Here is a 9,874-nt window from a genome sequence, read left to right as displayed (position 1 = left end):
GGGGGAGCAGTCGGGTCTGTGCCCGAGGGGCACGGCTGCTGGCGGGGTTACCGCCAAGATGTAGGGCGAGGAGCGGCTCAAACACCTCCCGGCGCCAGCGGAGCAGCTCAGGGCTGCCACCGCCGACCGCGCAGTGTGCGCGGCTCGGGCGGGCCTGAGTTGGAGCTGCAAGGGCAGCCCGGGGCTGGCTGTGGCAGGACAGCGGCTGCTGCCCGCGGCGGGCTCACCGCGCCGCGCTACCCCGTGTGCGCGGGACGTTCTGAGGGAGGATTCCCCTCCTCACCGCCCAGCAGGGGCGGTCCCGGGGGACCCCCCCGCGGCCCCGCGGCTGAGTCAGCCGGCGGCGCTGCCCCGCGGCACCTCCCTCCTCCGGCCAGGCCCGGCGGGGCGGTGCGTGCCCGCCCGCAGCCCCCGCCCCCGGCCCGCCAGGGTAGGCGCCTTGCCCGCTCCGCCGGCCCGGGCAGCGGCGGCCGTGGAGCGCTGGCGAGGCGGGGTCAGCCCCGTCCCGCAGACCGCTCCGCCGCTGCTGGAGCCACCCGAGGAGAAGGAGCAGGAGGAAGATGCCGGGGGGACGCCGAAAGGTGCGTCCCTTGCTCACCCCGCCTGCGCCCGCTGGGTCCTTCCCCGGCTCGCGAGCGAGGCAGGCGCTTCCCCCAGGGGCCCCGGGGGTCTGAGCGCTGCGGCCGTGCCCGGGGCGGGCGGGGGCTCCACTTTCGGCCATATTCTGCGGCCCCGGGCTGCGGTGGCAGGACCCTGGTGGCCCCCGCTGCCCGCACCCCCTCCGCCTGATCTTCGGCGTCAGGGCTCCCCCTCAGGGAGGGTTCAAGAAGATCCGAAATGTAAAAGCGAGTTGGGGTGGGTTCCCTTATACCACATGCTATAAATTATTATAAATTCATCCCTCGCTTTCCCTGCTCTCTTTTCTTGTACCCGTTGCGATTGTACAAACAGTTGCTTGGTTTGTGGGTTTTTTTGGCTGTGGGAGAAGCCTCTGGTTGTGACTGGCCGGGGTGATGTCTGTCTGTTCCCCAACTTGGTGTAGGTCTCGGGGAGCCTCTCTCATGGTCTCCAAACACTCTTTGTGGGTGCTGCAGGCCCTGGCGCCCAGGCACAAGGGTCGAATGCATTCCTTGCAGCTCCGGACTTCTTTTTGGCCCGCTCGGTGAAGTACGGTTGAGTTAACAAAGACTCTAATCCTGCAAACACTTAGAGAAGTAGTTTCACTGAAGTGTTCATAGGATCCCGACCAAAGTGGCTGGGTGTGATGCTTATCAGTTCTGCTGCCCGCTCTTGGGATGCCACCAGCACAGGTGATATGGAGAAGAGCCTGCACAGGTGGCTGTGAACTAGGCTTCTGATAATGGAAGTGTAAGAGCTGGGTAGAGTGGTAGAGAAGTGCATAAATGGTCAGCTGTACTTCAAGGAAATGTTTTGTGTTTCATAGTAAGGCTCTTGGGTGAGGAGCAGAATTGGGTTTGCTGTTGTATTTGCATGACAAAAGTTTGCTAAATATTTCAATCCTGTATGTTTTATACATTTGAATATTTGAAAGGGGATCAGAGAACCTGCCAATTACGTAGAAGCCATTTAGCAGTTACTGCAAAGCAGCCACCATTATGTAGTTTAAGAAGTCATGCTTTTCAAACTACAGATAATAGTCCTTGATCTGTGGTTTCTCATCCTGTGCAAAGTCAGTAGCAAACAAAATGAAAAACACCTAAACAAATCTGGGAGCAATGAAACAAATGAGGTGAAACCAGAAACAGACGTAACATTTTGTGGTTTAGGAAGTGCTTCAGAGAGAAATGCCCAAGTTATAAAAGAGCATGTCCAGTCTGTGCATAAATTTGCACAGGATTATTAAAATCTTTCTTTCTTGGTCATCTCAATATAATTCATTCATGTTCTGCAATACTGAGGTATTTATCTAGGATACTGTAATGAGTTCATTCCTATTTTCACACACAGTAGGAAGTTTGTTATTAACACTTTATGACTGCAGACAAGGCAGTGCAGTTCCTGCCCCCTCAGTTCACATAGATTTAATGGGATGCATCTTATCCATTTAAAGTGTGGTGTTTAAGCCAGAGTTCCAAGAGTTTAATAAGAAAAAAAACCCAACCTTAAGTAAATCTTTAAGTTCAAGAAACATGAACACCCTCCTGCAGAATAAAAATGTCTGAAACAGTATTTGCTGGAAACCATAGAGCAAGTTCATGAAAGGGTTGATAAGGTAATTTGATGTTTGGGAGATTGACAAGATGAGAAAAAGAAATTCTCTAGGTTATACAAGAGAATATTTTAAACGAGCCTGAGCACTGTGAATACCCATAGAAGAGAATATTTCTTGTACCAAAGGGCTGTTTTATTTAAGCGAAATGTGGATGTTAAGATCTAGTGACTAAAACCTGCACCACAATCCAGTATAGCAGCAAGGCGCATACCGAAGAGTGACAGTTGTAGCTGTTCAGGAAGGACTGTGGTAGGTTTATAATGGCTGGAAACATTTAGCTCAAGTTAGCAGCTCTTTTTTTTGGAGAAGAGCAGCTGTAATTTAGCAGTAGTTCTTGGAACTGAAACAAAAATTAGTTATAGGAAGACTTGAGTTATAAAGGAGGCAAAACCCAATTAATCCATTATTTCATTAGAAGTACACAATTGCATAGGGATTTTTCATTAAACATTAAAACTAAGGGGGTTTTAACCATTAGCTTACCCTATCTGCATACTTACAGAAGTGGTTTTTTTAGATTTTCTTTTAAAAGACTGGAGACTGCACTTTGGAACAGGGTTGTAATTTTGTTTTCTTTTTGTACATCACCTACCTCAAAATGGATATTGGCTTGTGACTGAGCGCTAAATTTTGTAAATGACAATGATAGTATTATTAGCAATAATTCACATCTTTTTTTGTTTTATATACTTTCCAAAAGTATTAGTAACATTGGAACAAATCACACAGCTCCAGAGCAGGCTGACTTACTCTCATGCCTGTGCACAATACAGCCATTGATGGTTTCATGTGAGTAATGGCTGTTACTTGATTATGCAGACAGCAGGTTAGTGGCTGGCTGGCTGTACCTTTAATATATAGTCTGATTAATTTGTAAATAATACTTTTCATCATGGCTCTGTTTTAAGCTGTTAGCATGCTATTGTGAAATCCATGTTTTCCCTTATGTTAATTCTGTCTGTTCTTGAGCCTTCTTCATCTCATTTAGAAGAGAGTTGTTGCACGTGTACTTGAGGGCCTACATGACTGAGTACATATTATGTGCAAGCAGTCCAGCTTACTCTGCATACTGCTTTATTTGTCTTGGCAAACCTAAACGTATATCTGCTTGTGGGTGGGGTTTCCACAGTCATGGTGTTGCCAGATATTGGTCGTATTTCACTCTATGATTTTTTTTGAGCCGAATGTCCATCTACTGAAATCAGATTGTGTTTAAGAGCTGAGGATAAAGTGGCAACAGTTTTTCTTTGCATTTCTTTATTGGGAGCTCTCTGTTCTTTTGCTTCTGTTTTTGAGGCACAGAATTTTGATCTTACTTGAAACAATGCAGTTAATTTGTAAATATGTCACTGCGGGATCAAAGTCTTGTCCTTGCTGGTTTCACATATTCTGTCATGCTGACATCTCTGTGCAAGTCTTAATTAAATGTCACTGATTTTAAATTAGGCCATTCACAATGCTCTTTTCTTAACTGCCCAGTCATTCATAAATTATCCAGCATTTCAAATGGAAGCTAGATATGCCATCAGTTCCTGGAAACTGGTCAACTACAAGAGCTAGAAGGAATGAGCCCCGCTCTCCACCTTCTCCCAGGGCATGCTACATTTCTCCAATTTGAGTGTCAGTGATGGTGCCACAGGTAATACCCGTTCTTTCAGTGAATGATTTAAAGTAGCAGGAACACGCTCCTTGAGAAATATGTGACGTGCCCCAGGAAGCTGCCTTCTGCATTCTTTACATCCGAAACTTGTATGTACTCCAGCATAACTTTCGAGTATGGAGACAGTGCAGGCTTGAGACTTGTGCAGGGATGCGTATTCTGTAAAATACACTTTTTTTTTTTTTACTCAAATATTTTACTGAGAATATTTTACTCAAAGTAGCCCGAGGCATACCATAATAGTTTAAAGAGCCTGTCACCCCTGGGATACTTTTAGTCTACATTGTTATCAGTATGTAATGTTGAATACTTTGTTTCAACATTTTCAATGGAGCCACCTCCTTAAAAAACAAACCTGTGTTTTTCAGTTTTTGTAACATTTCCTAAGTGATTAAAAATTAAATACTTGGGTATTTTCAGTATTCTTTATGTTACTGTTTTGAATGTTTTACATGAGACAGAAGAGTTGAAACATTGAACGCAAAGTCAAAGCTGTCATTTGAAAATATTTATTTTGGGGGTAATGGTTTTATTCTATTAGTATGCACAAGTGCTGCATAACTTGCATCTAATAATAGTGTGTTTTCTTAAACAGATGACTCTCCAGTTGCATTGACCTTGCCTTGTGTAGTAGGACCTTGCTGTCTGCTGTTTCAGACAATGCTGTGATGTGAGATCTCTCCTCCCCCAGTTTTTTTTCTCTGTCTGTGCTACAGCATACAGCAAGAATGCTGCTGCAGTGATCTCTGGTATTTGAGGTTTTTGTTACACTGAATCTTCTTTTGAACATTTTCATAATGCGTTCCTTTACTCCAAGCACAAAACTCTTGCTTGGATTAGGTTAATTTCTTTCTGTGGCAGTGCCAATACATTTCAGCAGTATTTGGGGAAACCCAGCTAAGTTTTCCTTTGGAATTCATCAAGATAAAAAGAGGTCATGAGCAGAGTAGCTATTACTTTGGGCGCTCCCAACAGTTCACATTAAAGAGCAACCTGTGGATTTCCTCTCGAGGAACTTTCTTGATGAAAATAAATCCTTTTTGATTCCTTTAGGGTTGCTATGATTGTTTTGGGTTACAACTATGTACCAAATTGCAAGGGAAAAAGAAAACCCGGTTTTTTAGTATGGAGGCTGAATTGCTTTCTGAAGACAGTACTTGGCTTCTGTTCTAATTTTTGTTAGTTTCATACTCTGACATTTTTCAAGGATGTATTTTCAACCAGTTAGTTATTATTCAGTTCAGAGAAGTGCGTCAAATTGCATTTATAACCAGATTGTTACATTGGTGGGCAGAGATTTGTAAGAATTGGATGGTATTTTTCTAACTTTTACTAGAAAAAGTCACTTTCAGTAATTTTAAAAAATATTGGATGTTCTGTGATCCTATGCACTGTTTCCACCGAAAGCTGTAGGAAAATAACCTAACTTGCAGGTATTTCTTATGAAAGCTTCAAGTTTCTGCTTACTCTGTGTGCACCTGTGTTAGTTCAGAAGGCTTATGGGAAACGGTGAAAGTAGAGGAATATCTGTATGGGTAAGAATATCTATATCCATAGATGAATATCCAAGGCTGCAACCCCCTGGATTTCAGACTGCAGGACTGGCTGACAAACAGGCTGCCTTCCTGTTTGGTTCCGTAATTCACATTTAGTTCTATTGTGGGCTGCTTTTCTATAACATCTTGAGTGGCAAAGGTGTCAAAGAATACCAGACAAATAATGCTTCTTGAAGTCTTTTTTATTGTGGTACTTCTGCATTATGGTGGTGGTACTGCAGTTTCTACATGAAAATGTGGCTCCTTTATAAGCCCTTGAAATTTTTCAGTGTAGCTGTTATTTCTGTGAACACTCTGTTGTTTGCCTTTTTCCCCCAGAGAACAAAATAGGCATACAAAAAGGGGAGAATTTTGCATAATTACCTTTGCTTTGTTGTGATGGCACCTTTTTTGTTTGCCTTTTCTTTTCTTAATAGTGTATTATTTGTGTGAGAGACAACAAAAATAGGAACAATAAAATCAAGCAGTTGGACAGCTGCTTATATTGAAAATATTTTACTCTCAGTAACCAAAATGTTGCTGTTGTTATTGATTTGAATATACATCTGCTCATATTCTGTGCTTTTAATTCAGCAAAGTATAAGCAAGGACTTCCACGTCAGTGGTGGTGTTCACTCAGTAGACATAGAAATGTAATATGAAGAAACTAATAAAACCACATGGTTTCCTATGTGTTGTTAAATAAAACCACCATGGCACTCTCATTTAGAGGCATTCCCAATACCATTAGCCTGAGTAATTTAAATATGTAGGTGCAATTATAGGGCTTTATTCTTTATTTTATTTTTGTAGGACAGATTTAGAAAGTAGCTGTCACTATTTCATCATCTGTCACTGTATGACAATTCCAATAAGTTATAACAAATTATAACCAAAATATAGCCAAATTAAATACACTGTTCCTTCAAACAGTCTTGCTATACCTGCCAATATGTAATAAGTATGCTAAATTGTCCAGTTCTGTGTGTTTGATTTTGTTTTGCTTGTTTTCTAAATGATCTTTTCTTCTTGAAAGATAAGGCTGTTTGGAGGGTGGTGTTGGAGGGTGGTAATTACTGCTCAGTACTCTCTGCCCACCAGTAATTCATCCAGTTCCAAATTTTGCTCTTGCTCTGGATGTCTTCCTGTTTCTCCTCCTTCTCTGTAGTGCCGAGTATCATGTGCTGTTACCCAGAGTTAGGTTGTAAGAGAGTATTTGACACTTGAGGAGGATACCATTTATTTCTTCTACCTCTTTGGTGCTTTTGATTTGACGTAGCCATAGTATGGTATTAGCATATTGCCAGTTGTCACCTGATACTGTGGTATGTGGGGCTACAGATTGCTTTCCACAAGAGAAAACGGTTGCATACATTCAGTTCCCTGCAGCGTGAGTTTATGTGCATGGAAGAAAGGATTATCTCTATTTTCAGGTTGTGTTTCTATCAGAGGTACATGTCTCAGTGAGAATACTCTTGTGTCGCTGCAGACTGGCCACCTGCAGAAGACGTGTGTCAGCTGAAAGGGTCAAAAAAAGCTTGAATGTGTTTACACATAACAAAGTCTACTCATATTTCTTAACACCACTGTTCCCTTTCTTCCCCCAAGACCTGTTGGTGAGCTGATACGTAACAGGACCACTTAGTTGTGCCTTCTTCTCAGTCTTCAGTGTTTCTGGAAAAAGAGAGTTACTGCAATTTGCTGAGAAGAGAAAAGAGCACAGCTTTTTCTTTCCTTAGCATTAAAACTGCTCTGTCTGTACTCCTGACTCATATCTAAAAGCAGTTCTTTGCCTTCTGTATCTTTGAAAATATGGGCTCTTCTAAGTCTGCCATGTTACAGAACCCTATATACCCTTCCTATGTTTTGGATATATATTTTATACAATATGCCTCTGTTACAGATGAAATTATGGAGTAGTTAACCTAAAGATGTTATTGTGCAACTAATTAAGCAAAGATTTTAAATGCCAGCTGCATGTATGCTGTTACATTGTGTTTGAAAGGTTGAGAAACTTTGGAAACTTTGGAAAAATCATGGTGTTGACTTTGTACAATTCTCCTCTAAGGAACAGTAAACTTTGGATCTGGATAGATTTTTCTTGCTTAGCCCAAATCCGTGTAACATTGGATGCTGTTGGTTTTATTGTGTTACATATTCCATGCTGGCAGAAGTATGATGTGTCTAAAAATACAGGTTTTGCTATCCAGTTGCCTTTTGGGCCTCTATGAAAGCAAATTTCAGAGACTGCATTACTAGGTTCCACTACATGGTTGAACTAGCTTGTAGTATGAAACAGAAATGGTTGTATGTTTGTTTGTTTAGACGTGTGAATTTGAAGCAGAAATTGTTCTGGTACTTAACCAGGAAACAGTTGTAGATGTAGATCTAGGTTTTGAACTTGTTTGGGAATACAGTCGAAACCCAAAATGCTGTATTCAGTCATTTCCATTCTCATCCAGCTTTCCTGAAATGAGAGTTAAGTATGTATGTAGTATACATTTATATATACTGGTATTAAAATGTTGTGGTCATTAAACACTGAGCTTTAGTAGGCAATTTTGCTATAGAGAGCATAATGTTAACACTGTTCATTCTTGTGTTAAGCGTATATCAACTACCAATCTAGTTGCACAGGTTAAATTTGTTTGGTTATGGAAACATTTTTGCTTTGCTATAAGAAAAGAATATTCTTTAAAAATATTAGTTTAGGGCCATGAGTAAGCAGGTTTATGAGTCTCTTAAATTCTTAAATTTTAGTGGTCAGCTGAAATTTTTTCTTGTTCCAACAAATTCTGAGTTATGGCAAATATTTTTTTTTTAACTGAATTTCTGTGTCCTTCAATTATGAACATTTTTTGGAGAATTTTTTTTTTTTTTTTTTAATTGTGATTATATTAATGCAGCAAATTCTGGACCTCTATCTTAAAACTTTTATAGTGTGTGATAGAAGTGATTTAATGACTTGAGATAAGCGAAAATATGAAGTCTTCATTAAAGTTTTATAGATTCATTTGTATAAAGGTATAAGAATTTCTTCATAATCAGCAACATCTGGGACATAAATGATCCTTTCTACTTTTCCAAGATGAGAAAATACTAAAATTTTAGGTATCTTTGGGAAAATCGGAAAAAAAAAGTGTAATTTGTGATACTGATGAATGGATAATATGTACAATAGAAATCCATTTTCATAAGTTTCCTAGTCCCTCAGAGCACTAGGGGCATGCCAACAAACTGATTTTATTATGAAAACTGCATAGTCAGCACCAACTGTTCAGTGCATCAAGTTCCAAATCCTCATTATCCTTCCCCTTCTAAGGTTAGTTTGGCTCAAAATTAGTAAATGTAGAATTTTTTTGTCTTAAAATTCTTAAGCCTTTATTGTTCCCATTTGCCTCTTGTTTTTGTAACTAAATGGCCTGTTTTTAAAGCTGAGATTATGAGTAATTATATAGTGGTATGACTAGGGCCTCCTACAAAACTGCTGCCTTTTCTGAGTACATGACTGTAAAAGCCAGGAATACTGTGAAGTCTGCTTAGAAATTAATTCTCCATACTATTTGAGCTGTGATTCTAGATTTGCAAGCCAGGTTCAGTAGTGGTTTGTAGAAATAAACAGTTCCCTAGACAGCAGGCTATAAAACAGGTCAGTGTTAAAATATGCAGTAACATCTTTCAAATGTCTGTGTAACATTAGACTACTATACCAGCTTGAGTTGTCTTTCAGGATTCAGCTCATAACATCTGTTTGGAGTTTTGTTACGTGATAGGAATAGGAATGGTAGAGATGAGTAAAGGGTTTTCAGGAGGTTTTCATGACACCCCTCCAGAAGAGGCAAGTTTGTGTGTTCTCTTAAAACTTGCAAATGTCATTCTACTTTGCCAAAAACTTGCCTCTGTGTTTGTGTCATCATCTCATTTTGTTCCATCAACACTTTATTCTATTATGCAAGTTGATAATGAAAATATTTATCTCTAACAGTCAGTTGTCCTTTTGGCTAGGTACAAAAAGCTGTTATTGAGGCTAAAACTTCTGAGGACAAAAGATAATGTACCACCATTGCAACAGTACAGCCCGTTATTACCCTGTATAAGAGCTTCTGTGCACCCCTGAACTCCATCTCAACTATGTGCTTTATACAAATCTGCATAGAGTTGACCTATGAGTTAGTGGGAGAGCTGTAAAAATATTTGAGGAAGGTGTGTGTGCATATTTAAAGCAAGGGAAAATTGCTTGATATAACACCATTGGAGCTATGATGGTCTATAAAGTATCTAATCTGTACATGAGTCACTGCTCTAAACTCACGTGCCTTGCTCTGACTTGACATGGTCTGATTATTTTTCTTTTGCTTTGTAATGCCATTTTCAGTCTTCTATCAGCTTTTCTCTATTTCCTTGAGCTCTGAGGGAGCTGTTTGGGGCAGAAAGACCCAGACAACA

The 9,874-nt window shown here is 40.7% G+C and overlaps 1 protein-coding gene across 1 annotated transcript in view; it reads left to right on the top strand.

Moving 5' to 3' along the window:
• The first annotated feature begins 470 nt into the window (after nt 1–470).
• Nucleotides 471–9,874, top strand: part of PLCE1 (phospholipase C epsilon 1) — a 150,722-nt gene continuing 141,318 nt past the window's right edge. Inside the window, exon 1 of the mRNA XM_065671906.1 lies at nt 471–581. The gene's annotated coding sequence lies outside the window, so the exon portion shown is untranslated. The remainder of the gene's footprint in view (nt 582–9,874) is intronic.

The sequence above is a fragment of the Lathamus discolor genome, chromosome 3 (assembly GCF_037157495.1).
Source record: "Lathamus discolor isolate bLatDis1 chromosome 3, bLatDis1.hap1, whole genome shotgun sequence".
NCBI lineage: Eukaryota > Metazoa > Chordata > Aves > Psittaciformes > Psittacidae > Lathamus > Lathamus discolor.
This window is presented reverse-complemented; position numbering and strand designations above follow the sequence as displayed.